The sequence below is a fragment of the Battus philenor genome, unplaced genomic scaffold, assembly GCF_028537555.1.
Source record: "Battus philenor isolate CCGP_79_NKW_IND1 unplaced genomic scaffold, ilBatPhil1.0.hap1 SCAF_13, whole genome shotgun sequence".
In the NCBI taxonomy this organism is placed as follows: domain Eukaryota; kingdom Metazoa; phylum Arthropoda; class Insecta; order Lepidoptera; family Papilionidae; genus Battus; species Battus philenor.
In genome coordinates this window covers 14,547,089-14,562,252 of record NW_027181675.1, presented here as the reverse complement: position 1 = coordinate 14,562,252, position 15,164 = coordinate 14,547,089, and the positions used below count along the sequence as shown (strand labels likewise).

General features: G+C 29.0%; 1 protein-coding gene across 1 annotated transcript in view; it reads right to left on the bottom strand.

Annotated features, from left to right (window-relative positions):
- LOC137933588 (broad-complex core protein-like) overlaps positions 1-14,809 on the bottom strand; it is a 145,403-nt gene extending 130,594 nt beyond the window's left edge. Inside the window, exon 1 of the mRNA XM_068777604.1 lies at positions 14,743-14,809. The gene's annotated coding sequence lies outside the window, so the exon portion shown is untranslated. The remainder of the gene's footprint in view (positions 1-14,742) is intronic.
- Positions 14,810-15,164: the final 355 nt, after the last annotated feature.

Below are 15,164 nucleotides of genomic sequence, written 5' to 3'. Positions count from 1 at the left end.
CGGAGTAGTAGTAGTAGTTATTTTGTTTATTGTGTAAAATATAGTATTTGAGTTTTAATGCTACAACCTCCTTAATATTTAAAATAAATTGCTATAAAAATAATTTGGACTTAATTGAAGTAAAACACGAAAAACCTACAAGTAATATGTCAATTAATACTGTATATTTGTTTTATTTCGTAATTCTAGACAGTTTATATATATACTTATAATAAAATAATGGTATCACAGAGGTATTATATTTAAAAATAAGTTTAACTCTCTACATATAATAATTTATAAGCAAAAATAAATTAATTAGTATTGTTAAATGCATAAATCGTGTGAATACTCTCACACTGTAAGTGTAACCATGAGAAGCCTTTAAAAAAATCAGGAAAGGTCCTCGCAAATGATCCCACGTGGCCTTACTACACAAACGCAATATCCTTGCTTGGCTTTGTTATTTATAGCAAGTAGGTATTATAAACATACTTGTAGGCTTTTTAATGATTGCGGAAGGCAAGTGGCTCTAAAATATGTTTGTCCTTTGCCATACTCTGTACATACCATTGTATATCCTATATTAAACGTACAAAGGTTTAAAATTGCATTTCGATAGATGAATTGCAAAATAGTTGCATTTTGAGTGAGCATGTATTAATTTTTTTTTACTATATTATAATTCAAATGTAAATTTTATTCTTTGATATTTTTACGAAGTGTTTGTAATTATTTTTTTGCCGTCATTATATATTCGTTGTAGAAATAATTAAATTGTTATTAAAATTTTATTTAACTCTAGTAACTTCTTTTGATTAATTGTATTTTTTTTTTAGTTTTGTTTTAATTATTTTGTTTGACGGAAGTAATTATGGTAATTATACTATTTTTTTTGTTATATACAAATGCCGTCTGTCTGTTGTCGTTTACAGTTTTATGAGGTTTTTACGCTACAGAGCACTACAGTACCCGGCGATTAATATTACACATCGAACTTTGGAAAGAGACAATCGGTTAATTTCGGCTTTGTAGCGCGTTATCTCTGTCCCACACTAGTCGCGCGACAGTCTTTAAGTCTCCTCTTGCGCGAATAACAAATTCTTTCACTCTATTCATCTTCTATATCTCGTTTCACTCTCTTACCACAATTTTCGCAGTATATATTTAAAATTTTACATTTCGTTTTTCTAAACTTTTATATTTCCTATACTTAGTACTATATCACAGATCTATATAGATTTAATAGGCTATTACAGTTCGTTTCGTCGTCTTCCAATAAGCACTTCTAGTCGGTCGAAAGTCACAACAGAAGTTATTTCTTCATGATGAGAATAACGGGTCAAAAATTATTTTATCTGTGCATTATATCAATGACGTGAGTGGTGTGAATTAAATTATTTATAAATACAGTTATATGTAAATAGATTTGAATGTTTTATTATTTAATATATAAAATAAGTAAATGTATTACGATATTATTAATCGAATGAAATACGTTAAATGCAAAATGTAAGACGGTTTACAAGAATAGGTCCATGCGCCGTGTTCCACGACCCCAAATTAGCAAGTAGCGATCAGATAAGCTTCAAGGTTAGGGTTGACAAACTCGCACAATATAACAAACATACTAGAAGGTTCCATCGGCGAGATGTCTCGATAAATACGAGTGGAAACGTAATGAAAAAAAAAAACATCATTCTTGAATGTTCTATTAAAAGTAAAATCGATACGAATTAGCTGCCAGATTGCTGTCAAAATTAACTGACATCTGTCAGAGTATTTTGACATTTGAACTTTTAAATCGATTTTGACAGGTGAAATTGTAAAGTTTAAAAATCATATGATTAATTATAACTTTTTAAATTTATAATCACGGAGTAGGCAAAACGAAAGTTTTACTTTTTTAGTAATCTATATTTAAGAACAACTACATCAGATTAATTGTTTAATGAAAGTAATGCCAAGACTTTATTGTCTATGTAAGTCGGAAGTACTTATATATGAGATTAGAGTTTATTCAACATTAGAACTTTTAACAGAACTCTCTCAGACTCTACTCTGCTTCGCAAGTTGTTATAGTTGCGGAGAAGAAGCAGGAAGAAACTCTACAACAACAAATTTTTTAATAAAGTTTGTCACAGATTTATACATATACACTTTATCAGATATAGCCTAAATGAAATCAAAATAATCAAGCGACATCATTGCCAAGGATTTCTGAGTTATATTTCTTTATTGAATAATAAACATTTTTCGTCAATTTATTTTTAATATGCGTTTTGAATTTTATTGTTGGTGCTATAATGTTTTGCGGGATTTTATTTAAAAATTATTCGAAAGTCAATGAACCGTTTTCTTTTCGTCTAATAATTTATGAGAAATATCGATGAATATAAAAACATTTACACAATGAAACATATAATTTATCTAACCTTTAGGCTTTGCTAAGTTTCTTCAAAAACTATTAATATAAGGGACATTTAAAGATCATATATTTATAGATATTTATACATGGACTGTCGGGTTCGAAATGTTTCTAATAAGAACATACCAGAAAAGTCACAAACAGATTTTAAGATACTGAAATTCCGTTAGGAATACATTAAGTCACTATAACGAAAAAGTCTTGAATTACGCAAAATGATAAAAAATATAGTGATTTTCTTTTTAAATTTTATGATGTATAGTTGTGAATTTCCTTGGCCGCCTTCGCAATTATAAAAAAAAAACAACAGAGTCCATCTCGTTTCTTTGGTAGTAGTTAACAAGGCCAGCTTGTTTCCGTTAAAAAAAAATTTCCTAACGGGAATATAAATTCGGGTTTTAATGTCGCCATATTATTAACACTGCCACAAAGCAGGTGCATCACCACTCGCTGTGTAGTTATCGACATGCATTTTTACAATAGCTACTTTCGCGGAATGTTTTCACTTTAAATTTTGTCCCGTGTTCGATTAAATAATTTAAACACATTTGTTATTTTATTACAATTCATTTTTTAATTAAATAAAGTACCTTTAAGTAATTATAATGTAATTGTAAAGCTGAAACATTTTTAGTTTTTAGGTTAAATAATAATCTGTCACGCGTCGTCGAAAAAGCGCGCGAAAATCACTTTGACAGTTCTACGTTTTTTTTTTCGCACCGACGGACAGCGGCCAGTTGAAAAGGTCGGCCCGTAGGTAAATTGAATTCTATCGACGGGAACACGCCCACCTAGCGTGTTGAGCGCAACAAGTCGCTAGACCAGTGCAAGGCTTCGGACGCGGTGCACCGGTCGTCCTCGAAAGCCGGGCGACATTCAGGAAGTACCTTAGATGCTCTATACCAATTACGCCTTTGTTTGCAACCTTTTTTTTAAATATCACATTATATATACATGAAACTTTTCTGGCCAGCTTTACGTTCATAACGGGTTGATTATTTTTGTTGTAAAAGATTTAAAGAGGTTTATATACATTTCTTTTATCAACAAGTTAAATCATCCTGTATGAAATAATCACTTTGAAAAATGCTACATTTATTTATTTCCTCTACTCTTCGACAGACCTATTACAACTGGCAGTATAAAGTTTTCAAGGACTGATAGTTAATAATAAATAAATAAATCGTTACGGTATTTTTGAAAAGGGTATACCATACATTAATACTATTTTATTCAACCTTTTAAAGATTTTACATATATAAACCTTCATTGTCATATAAATGTAATAGGTTATTCAAATTTGAATTTAGAAAATTTTTTTAATTACTTAGTTCGCTGACATTTTCATCGATAGGTAAAATGAGATGTTCTTTTTTTTTAAATTGTAGAATAAAAAAATTCTGCGCAATTCCAATGATTCACGTTTAGAGCATTCAATGATAAACGCATTCGCTGAATAGTTTTATAGTTAGTAAATGATTCATAGAGATTTCTATGAAATAATAAATATTAAAAATTAATTTAAAAAATTTGTAATTGTAATTAAATTGCCTTTGCAGTATTTAATATTAACGAATGTTTAATATGGTGACAGTTAAACATATAATTAAACATGTCAGTAACGAAACGAAAATATTTTTTAATCTGTCAAAACATTTTTTAAATATGTGTACTAATTCCATTACAATTAACTTGATTAGTTTATGCCATATTATTATTCATATAGTATTCCCATTAAAAACATACTAACTAACATAATGTAAAACCAGAAATAAAGAAGAATTAAATTATATCTACTAAAATCAAGTTCGGAAATGCTGAGACATGAAAAAGATAAAAAGTGGAAATGTCAAAAAAAAATATTATGTTAAAAATAATAGTTTTAACTTTTGACATTAATTAAAATCAAAGAAAAATAAATAGTTCTAGTCAATTTATTATCTGTGTCTAAGATGTAAGACGTCAGTCATATTGAGTTTAAAATTATTCCATAAAAAAACTATAGAGCTATATAGCTATATAGCACGATTTTAAGCCGACCACAGATAATATAATGCTTTCAATCAGCTTTCTTTTTAAACTATTTTTATGTTTAATGGCTAGTTATAACAGTCATAATGAAGAGGAAATTTCCATCAGCAGCATCGTTTCCCTAAAAAAATGTTGGAAATCGTCGCATCTTTTTGCGATATTGTAAAAAGGTAATAAAAATGTTATGAAACAAAACAACACTTAGGTTTTATAAATAAAAAAATGAAATATGATAATTTTATTGAAAATAAAAACCTGTGTTTTTTAAATGCAAATTTGAAATAAAATCAAAAAAAAATTTCAAGAAATGTGGCGAAGAATGGGAGTCCTGTAAATGAATGTTATATAAGAGAATGCTAGTAAAACAAATAATTAAAAAAATATTTTAAAATAAAAAGTTGCTGTCATAAATTAACAAATAAAAAATAATCGAAATTTGTTCATCTGTACTTTTTGTGATATAATTGTATGTAATTATTTTTTAAATGTTTATTAATGTTTTATCATCTTCATCATCACCAGGATAGAGGGATAAGCCTTCCTCAAAGATGGTCACTATAATCGGTGTTTCGCTGCCTGTATTTATAATAAATATCTCCATTTAAAATATCTCCTATCATTTGACCGCCGGCTTTATTTCTCTCTCATCAACCAAGTTAATCAAATGGATTTCTGAAAGAAATCACCATTGTAGATAAAACCGCTCTTTTTACCTAATATTTCGTCTATTTCAACAGATTTATCTGCCACTCATATTGGCCACTGGTGTCACAGGGGTTTCTGGATTGGAGACCACAGACCGGCTACCACATAAGACCCACAAGGTAGACAAACCTTGTTAAAGTTCTTGGAAGACTTCATGCATGTCACTTACAACCGATGTTATTGGAAACCTATAAGTGTGGGCTATACCCAGCTGTGAACATTTATAGCTGAAATGATGGGACTATATCAGCAGATAGATGCCCACTGAAAGTAGACTTCCTCCAAATATGCCACGTTTAACGTAAACAACTTTAACTATATCAATCCCCCTAGTGGGGTAGCGTGTATCGACCACACACTGCATCTGATGAATATTAAATCTATATATATAAAAATCGAGTGTTTGTTTATAATATTACCGCTTTTTACTACATGCATATGAGTGTGTATGTTATCATTTGTTCCTATGTCCCCAAGATGGGGAAGATGGCGTCCACAGTACGTCGCCATTCCGAGCGATCTCGAGCCTTGCGCTTTACTTCGCTCCACGTCATTCCAACTGCCTTCACCACATAAAATATTACAAGTCTTATAATATATTTAATCTTATTAAGATAGATTTATTGAAATAAAAATAAAAAATGTAAACATCTGTGAAACAAATTTATGTACATGAGAAAAATAAATAAACTAAATAAAGCTGTGATACTGCAATAGAAAATACAACTGAAGTGTTTGAGGATGGATGAAAGGAATGATTGAGAAAGGAAGAAGGAATTATGGAATGATAGAAGGAAGAAAAAAAAGTTATTGTGAACTATGGAAGACGAGGACGAAAATAAAAAATTCATGTGAAAAAATTGTTAAGAAATAAAAAACCCTGTTACCAACAAAATAGGGGTAGAAGGAGAGGTCCCAATAGCGGAGGCCTCAAAAGAAAAAAAAACTACCTTCACTTTTGCAGTGATCGTCCACCGCCAGGTTTGCTTTGGACGGCCACGTCTTAGCTTACCTCGAGGATTCCATTCCAGGGCTTGCCTTGGTATGTAATCAGGGTCCCTTCAGGTCCCTTCAGTATATATATGTACGTATACCAAAATTACATTTTTTAATTTTGTCAACCTGTCTGTTTGTTCCGGCTAATCTCTAAAATGTCCGGATCGATTTTGACGGGTATTATACTGGCAGGTAAGTAACTTAATAAGGAGTAAATTATGCTATTTATATTTTGAAAATATTCTTACAATAATATAATATTCCACGCGAACAAAGTTGCGAGTATTACTAATATATAAATAAATATATTAACATATTAAGTTAAGATATATAAGAAATGAATTTAATATTATGGTTTACGATATAGTGTAAGATTTTAATGTTTATTTTTCAGATTAATAAAGGCGGTAAGTGCGAGAGATTTTTGGATTCGTATGAACTGCAACAAGGAGAAGTCTATAAGGAAAAGTACATGCAGCTTGCATTGTGTTACTCATTGCTTCAACCTTGGTCGACATCGGCCCGATCCACACCTGCGCATCACGCCACCTATCCGCCTCCGGGGTAGGCAGAGTTCAAGAAAAAAGTTTTTTATAAAATCGACCACAAATTACGTTTTAATATCAGCAACATATCAATTTCGATGTGTTCTATTTTTAAATTATCTAATATAAAAACTTATTCTTTATAACCTTATTTAATATATAATTTAAACTTAACATGTTACTTTTATTATTGAAAAACGAAATAAAAACTATTGGATTACGTATGTTATTTAGTTTAGCTTGTAAAACGATATTTTTTTACTAATTATTAAATAAATAAATTCATAAAATAATTTTATGCAAATATATTTATAGAAATGTAAAAAAAATATAACATAGTCTATGTTAAAGATATCAAAGTGCTACGTATTAAGACATATAAATTTAGTATTAAAATTTCGTATATTTGGGATTCTTTATATGTATTTGCTAAAAAAAACTAATAAATATATTAGGCAAACATGCCTTTTAATTTCAACTCTGGCATATAGTAAATTATTTAATCCCTTCATTATGGTATAATTTTTTCGTTTGGTAAAATAAAAACATAACTAATTTCATCTTTTGGTATTATAAAAATTCAAATATTGGTAGAAAATTCGTGGTAGATTGAAGGTGCAACTCTATGGGCAATCATCACTTCGTTTAAAATAAAGTTTAACTTAAATTGACATAAGAGCTTCAATAAACCACTTACTTATGATTTTTATTGAGATCAGTTAGTAGAGCGATTCAAATTTCATGTTTCATTCGTTATATTCCATTTAAACTGTTATTTATCAAATCTATTAGTTTATTTATGTTTTTGTTTAATTAAAAAATCACTTTATTGTTTAATTTACATAAACAACGTTATAGTTTTATTTTAATAATAATTATTTTTTTAAACGTCATAGAACTTTTTGAGGTTAGAAATTTTTTTTTATTTTCCTCTAAAATACTTGATAAAACTAGACATAACCAAGTCAAAGAATGGTAGGATATTAAAAATATTTATAATAAAATAGTATTTGTATTATTTTTTAATTATAAAAAAATATGCGAGGTGTAATGTCAAAATAACTTTTTAATTTTGTATAAACGAAGGTAATTTGTATATAATGCCTTAGAACTTTGGTTTTGTCTCATGTTTATGCGAGTGTACGTTGATAAACATGTTCTATAATACATTAACCGACAATTTATGCGCTAATTCTGTACTGATATACTAATGCGCACAATCCACTAGCGTTTGACCTTGGTAAAATGTTATTGTGCATTACGATACATTCAAAATGGCTACCATTTATTAAATCACGCCAAAGCTCAATTCCCTTTTATATTTATAACAAATATCCTTCAATCTTTAATTATCAAGCGATTCAATAACAAAAACAAACAACTATTCGCATAGCGTATAAAAAAAGTCCACAATTTCCAAGCAAATGTCCATATTAAATTAAACCAAGATTATTTGCATTACATATGGTGTCGCGTGTCATGATAAACTGGTCCTATGTTATGCCTATCACTCTTCACGAGCGTGGTTTTCCAGCTATACAAGTGCAGTGTGAATTTGTGCATTGCAAATTGACACAGTGCCCCCGTGTGCGATGTGTTTGAGCGCGCGAGTGAGACGCAAGACCACACGTCAGCGTACAATCGGTGTTGGTGTGTCTTAACTGGCTGGAAGTGGGTTACGATCTTTGTCCATTGGCCAAAATAAAAAAGAAATTTGACATTTTGGCGGGATAATTTTTCTTTGACATGTAATACGAAATTATAACCTAAATGAATCACAATATATATAACTTAATTAAATATTAATACATTTTTAATGCATGAAAAGAAATATCTAATTACTTAATAATTTATTGACTTATTTATATTATAATTGGTTATTTAGGTTATTTTTACGAAGTTATAATAAATGATAATCAAAAACCATATTATGTTATGGTACGAAATTCGAAATTCCTCCATTCTAATTAAAATCAAAATAATTACTTTTTTCTAATAACCATTGCTTTAGTAAAAGATCAAAAAACATAACAAACTTTAGAGGATTCGAAGTCTTTCTTTATCACCAGAATTATAAGTATATATGTATCTTTTTACCACGGGAATCATGTCATATGCACTTCTATTAACAGTTTCCACTTCAGTAGAACTATATATAAGTGTTTACTGGATAATTTATCTAGAAATGCGCACATATAAACCATATAGTAAGAACATGGTCTTGACTATATTCAACCAGTAACATATTTATATCTTTTATTCCTTTTTATTGTCGACTGAAGCCTTTATCGTGCTTCTTATAAAGATCGTCATGGCCAGTCTTCACTCCCCGTATCAATTGACTTTTAAGACCTGGACTATGATATCAATCCATATATTGAGGGTTCTACTCATGCCGAATCCATCTACTTGCGGTAGACATTCTTAAATCTTTATTTACCAATGGCTGTCAACCGATTGACTTTTAAAAAAATATATAATATATTATTAAACAAAACTTAGATGAAATAAAGAGAAAATAAATAAATAAAGAAAAATTGTTTAAATGTGAAATTAAATATGTATTAATAAAGGACATTATGTGTTATAAATAAGATTGTAATGTTCCATAAATACGATAGGGAAGAGCAAGAGGTCCCCAATAGCGGGTGTCATTGATAAAAAAATCATAGACGAAAATTAAAAGTAAAATATTTATAAAATCTAATTTTTTGTATAAAGAAGTAACCAATAATTTAGTTTAAGATGTATATGTCATTTCAAAGCGATAGGATGAGCTCGCAAGGTTGGCACCATTGGCAAATAGTTAGTTTTTATTCTTTATAATACTTGAAAGAAGTAATTAAAAAGGACACGTTGTTTAGATACCCTTTAAGTGATGTTACATACAATGTGCTTTATATATGATCTCAAGCAAGATCTATACAAATATGTCTTCTAATTTTATAGTTAAAAAATTTGGAACCTATTTTACCGAAGTTATCAACGAATTCGAGATGTGGTCATCACACTGGACCTTACAAGAATTCTTCTGATTTAGATCCGTTGAAGAAACAAGGGTCCTGGCGTAGCTCGAAGATTGTTTGACTGAAATGTCTGTGAGCGAAGGATATCGTTCGTGCAACCAATGGCAGTTGAGACTGAAAGATTCTTTTGTTATGACCTGCTGGTAGACGCAGCGTGGGTAAGATCCGTCTAGATGGACTGTCAACATAATCAAGATCACAGGAAGTTCTAGATACGAGCAGATCTTCATTCTCCTTAACTAACCTGGGTTGCTGATGAAGACATTCTGTACTGATGAGAAGGTACCAAGAGGTCATGCAATAGACCTTAGGTGCAAAAGATTTAATTAACGAAATACTTTTTGACAGAAGTAAAGTGTGTAAAATAAATATATAAAAACTAAATTAAGAAACATTTTTTTGGCAGCAGTTAATGTTACAAATAAAGAACGTACACATTTCACAGCATCAAGTTTATCGTATGCCTGTATTTAACTTTAAAATAGATAGTTTAATGAAAAAAAAACAATAAAATCGAAAACCAGTATATAACAATATAATATATATATTTAGATTAAAAAAAATTGATAAAAAAGAAATTAAAAAGAAGCCGCGCCGAAAAGTAAAAGTAGTTGATATTTATTTACACAGATGTCGCTTTTAATCGAACGCCATCTTGAATTTCGCGTTTCTAAATCTGCAAATACATGACGGTATGAAGCAATAAAAAAACTGCGCAACATTTTAGATGGAAAACAATTATTGCACGTGGTGTTTATTATATATATATCTATCTTTGTTTTTATATAATTGTCGTATTCGAATCTTTATTTAACTATATTTTTGTATTAACATTGTTATCGAATACACTTATGTCACGTACAAACTTTATTGGGAAGATAACATGTAATATATTTTTTTAGTTTAATAGTTCTGTTTACCTGATAATTACAACACGTAATTATACTCCATATACTTTTATAGAGCTCTGGTATTGCCTTATTCTCTCTATGGCTGTGTTTAAATGAATACCTCCACCGCGTCACATTTTGACGTAAACCATCACAACACTGTATGTTACATAGTATTAGATTAATAAATATCTTGATAAATTACCATTGCCTAACTTACATTCCGTCAAAAAGCCAGACGTTTATTTGGGATATTCTTACGAAAGAGAATCAGAAATAGAGACTCTAGACCAGTGAATTGGCACTGTGAAGAGATACTGGGTTGTCACATAGTGTACGATACCACCGCTGGGGTCTTAAAGTTCTAGAGTGAACTCCAGGGACCAGCAAGCAGAACAAACTTCGTCATAAGGCGCGGGATGCAGGCCACTCCCTTCTACTAACATTTATGGGGGAGTTCTTTGTGGTTCTGTTCTTCCGTAGTTCTTGGGAGAGTTCTATGTCCAGCTGTGGATGTTCTGCAGTTGATTACGATTGAAGACTTTCAAAAATAAGAAATCTAATATATTGAACTTGTTTTGTAGCATTAATTGATTTCGTTATTTTTTATTTCTATAAGGGCCTGTATATAAATTTTTATTTGTAATATATATTGTGTATATATAGTGTTTTGTTATATTGAGAGCTTGATATCTCGGATAATATAATCTGAAAGATTCTTTAAACAGAGATACGTTTATTATTGTTAATTTACTTATTATATACGTAAGGATGTATCGTAAAAAAAGAACATGTATTGTAGTTTTAAAAAGAATACTTTTGAAACACAAAAGCCAAATTAAAATAATGTTGCCAGTTAAAAACAATTGGTTTTGCTATTTTTTATAACAATTTTATTTAACCTTACAGCAATGTCAAATGAAATAAAATCAATGATTATATTCTAAAAACAATCCATTAATTTCTAGAAATGTTAAAATTACAGTTGTTAGTATTGCACTTACTTCTACATAACTTAAGTTATTTGTTTTATTTAGTATGGAATAAAACCAAATTTTATTACATTCATTTTAATGACTTATACTTGTATCTATTTATTATTCGAAAAAAATTATTTTGTTACTTACATTTAATATCTTATATGTGTAATTACAGGATGATCAATTATAGGTATATGTTTTGAAATGACATCTCATTTGTCAAAATATTTTACATTGGTTTAGTTTTTTCTATTGTAATTCGAAAACGCAATAATTTCTGGCAGCACGATTTGCAGAGACAGATAATAAACAGTAATTAATTTTAATATGTATGTTTTCGAATTTTGAAAATGATCAGCGTTTTTTTAATAAGATGTACCGTATATTTTTCTTAATTGACAGCAATCGTCCTAAACATTCATCTCTTTAAAGATTTTTTATCTATAACCCATTACACTTTATTTAATAAAAAAAATACATGTATAGGTTTTTTCAAATTATTTCAAACTCATAAATATATAAAACCTTTTTTATTGAAGTTATCAAGAACAGATTAGCGTAACAGAGATATTATAAGGTTAATCCCAACTAATGTCGTCTCTTTCAGAATTCTATTCTCTGATATTTTATTTTAGCGCGCTTTGAAATGACTTCGGACGAATCTAAAAACATATTCAAGATACAAATCGACTAGCGCATTCGTTTCTATTACTTCAATGTCATTGTACGTGATTCACTGACTAATTATTAAAATTTAACCAAGGAGATTTTATAGCAGTGTCATTAAATGATTAAAAAAATAACAAAATATATTCCATGTATGAACTGTTGATTTGGTTGAAAAAGAACAAGGATCGTGGTATTTTTAGTATTTAATTACTATTATAAATAATAAGAATTACAATTTTTGGTATATAGGAGTTGCAAAGTTGCAATGAAATAAAAAAAGTTAAATAAAACAATTAAAAGTTGAATTATAAATGACGAGTCTGTTCGCAGTAGTAAAAGTATGTTTCTAGATTTTGATATGATGGGTGATGTTTCAATCACTTTGTTTTTAAATATAATTTAAATTAGAAAAAAATTCTGAACAAAAATATCATAGATGTAAAAACTTTTTCTTACATTTATAAATATTTCAAACGTCAAAAGGATATACATTACTGACGTAAATATCAAGATGGAGTCCTGTGATAGAATATTCTATTTAATCTTTCTATAATAAACTAGGCTCTCTACCAACGGATGTATTTAGGTCTAAATGCAATGAGAATGATTAAAAATTCTGGTTTTTATTGATTCTATTTTACAACAAGTTCAAAGCCATATGGTAGGTTTCTTTTTAAATACCACTAAGTTTTAAAAGTATTAAAGAAAGTATGTTGTAAGCAACTATTAGATCTGTACGCTTATGGACCTCTCGTTCGAATTCGAAAGATGTTATTATGGAAGAGTTTTTTATCTTGGTGTATATCAAATCAATCTCCTATATCGTTCTTTTAATTACAAGCGATCGCTATAATTTATTTAAAGTTTAAGGAATTCAATAAGTTACTAAATAATGGATTAATGTTACGTATTTCAAATTCCAAGATGGCGGATGGAAGCGCCGTGATGTAGTTTTATATTTTAAAACTCTTTGTTATTTCTGTCGTTACTGAAGCCATATTTGTTATATGCTATCCATTTTTTATTTAAAAAATATATGATCTCTTTAGTTCACAACATTCTTGTCTTTCAGGAAAAACATCATGCGCTAAAATATCACATATAATAAAGACATGTGAATAGAAGGGAATGCATTTTTTATATCCATAGAGATCTCCTGAAGTTTCTAGAACATTTGATAGCACATTATCTGATTTAGTAAACTTTTACTATATTACATAACTATATATATATATGTAATAAGAAAGAAAGATAATAAAAGCCTAAATGCACATTATTTTAATGTATTTTGTACATTTGTATTTATCTTTTAAAATTATAGGATAAATACAGTTGACTCTCATTTTTTTAAAAAAAGTTTACGTAACAGATTAATAAATATTTATGTATATAACCTAATATTAAAATTAAATATGTTTTTGTTGATTTTCTAATTTTAAAATTTATGTCTTTATTCTTTTATTAATGCTATATGTAAAGATACATTTAGTTAACAATGCGATTAAATATCTTACAAATAAAAATATTAGTTTTATTTTATTTAATTATCTTTGTAAAATTTGCCTTTTACGACTTTTTAGTCATGTCTTAAGGCTTACAAAATTAAAAAAATAATTTATTCATGTATTTATTGCAATTCATGTATTTATTTAAAAGATGGGTTAGTAAAATTATTATTCTTGATGAATAAAACCCAAAATAACTGTTAATTTTACTATAGCGTTTTATAAATTAATATATTTATTTTTAGTCACATTTTTAAAGTTGTTTGATTCGTAAAGATTACTTTAAAAGTTTTATGTACAACGGAATTTTTTATCTAATCTAATAATAGTTATAAATTTCGTTTATATATGAAGATTTAATATTATGAACAAAGGTATAAGTTTGGTTAGTTAAGTAAGATGCCTATATTACTCAGTTTCTTTGTAATTACCTGTTACTGGTATAGAAATGTGATATTAACATTAAATAAATAAAAATTGATAAAATACGTAAAAAAATGAGTGTTTTATATGTACGTGTGTATGTGATATACATATGTGTTTAATTTGCGTAAAATTTCTAATTCCACGCGTACAACAATATGGCGAATGCGCACGCGCAGTTTGTAGGCTTCGAAAAAAGAGTACAGAGTCAAGATGGCCGACTTTCTCGGCAGTGCCTAGGGACGCTGACGTCACTGGACGACGTGCCCTTGCGTTTAGTCTAGCCCGTTTTTCATTAGAAATACATTATATTCCTCAAAAGTCCGTGTTTTAATGTTTTCCGCTAATGTGTATAGGCCTTATTTGATACGCCGCACGTTCTCCGTTCGTTGTGATATACCAAAGTGTTTTAATATATCGTTAAATTATTTTTATATAAAACTTATTCCGTACGCGTTGTTTTAATAAAATTAATCAACGAAAATAAATCATGAAAAAAAATTAGTCAATGAAATAATCGTATATTGTAAATGAAAAAATAAAATAAAATAAAAAAAGTACTTACCAAAATAAAATCGTAAAAACACCAGAGTGTCCGAACAGAAAAAAATAATAATAGTAATTCTAAATAAAGAATCAAAAATAAATCACTACACGTCACAGATCACTAAAGTCGAGTTGTTGTATATGAAGAATAAATTCTTGAAATTAATTGTAGATTATGATAAAATAAAAATCATGGCATCGTATGCCGTATCTGGAATTCGGAATGAACGTATTACAGCCCCGCCCTGGCTGATTTGGCACAAAACGCCCGAAATGCAATTAAATATAGATAAAAGCATAAAACAGAAACAAATCGGAAATTCATAAATTCCGATTGGAGTCCGAGCGGACCGCACTAGCACGTGTGCCGATTAAAAATTTGCGAGGCAATGGCGATAGAGATGCAGGAAGATCGTCTCCTCCCGGCGGTGAGCACAAAAT